An 843-nucleotide genomic window follows, 5' to 3' on the forward strand; every position below is an offset into this window, starting at 1 on the left:
ATCGGATTCAGGACCACATATCCAAGTGGCCTGGGTCGCATTTGAAAAATCCGATCTGTGTCGTTCAGACTGTCATAAAAAGATCAGATACAGGTCACATATGGGCAAAAAAATCGGAATTGGGTCACTTCAGGCTGCAGTGTGAACGTAGCCTTAGTCTCCACCTACCTTCTTTGAAACACTTAGCTGTGTCATATCGCTGAAACTTTGACAAAATATTACCATTTTATATCAGTCCATATAGATAAAGATTGATCAACATTTTGTTGACCAATTGACCAAACAAATATGGACCAGGGGAAAGAAACATTAAGCTTCACAAACAGGTGAGCTCTACCACCAACCTGGCTCAGTTTGGCTGTGAGACATTGAGGCTAAATCTGTCATTGTTCAACTTTTAACTCTGAGTTTCATTGGTCTTGTTTGCATTCTTGTGTTCTGGGTATTTTTGATTGTATTTGAGTTCTTAGATATTTCCTGTTTGCCCTCATGTGTCAGTCTCCTTTTCCTTAGCTCCCTTATAGACTCCTCTGTTCACACCTGCTCCCAATCTGCTAATTAGCCTGGTCTTTATTTCTCTCTCCGGTTCAGTCAGTCTTTGCTGGTTTGTCGTCATTATTTTGTCCCCTTCTTGTTGTGGGAATTCCTGGTTGTCAGCATTTTTGTGGATTTATGTTTCGTATTTTTGCTTTTTTTGAACTTTTGGTTAATTAAAACCCTCAAGTAACAACCTTAAGCTTTTGTGTCTGCATTTGGGTCCTTTCAAACCACTGTGACAAAATCCTTTCCTCCGTCTACATCCTTCAGATCATCATGTGGTTCTGAATTAAGCATCAGTGGAAT

Source organism: Cyprinodon variegatus, unplaced genomic scaffold, assembly GCF_000732505.1.
Source record: "Cyprinodon variegatus isolate N-32 unplaced genomic scaffold, C_variegatus-1.0 Scaffold342, whole genome shotgun sequence".
NCBI lineage: Eukaryota > Metazoa > Chordata > Actinopteri > Cyprinodontiformes > Cyprinodontidae > Cyprinodon > Cyprinodon variegatus.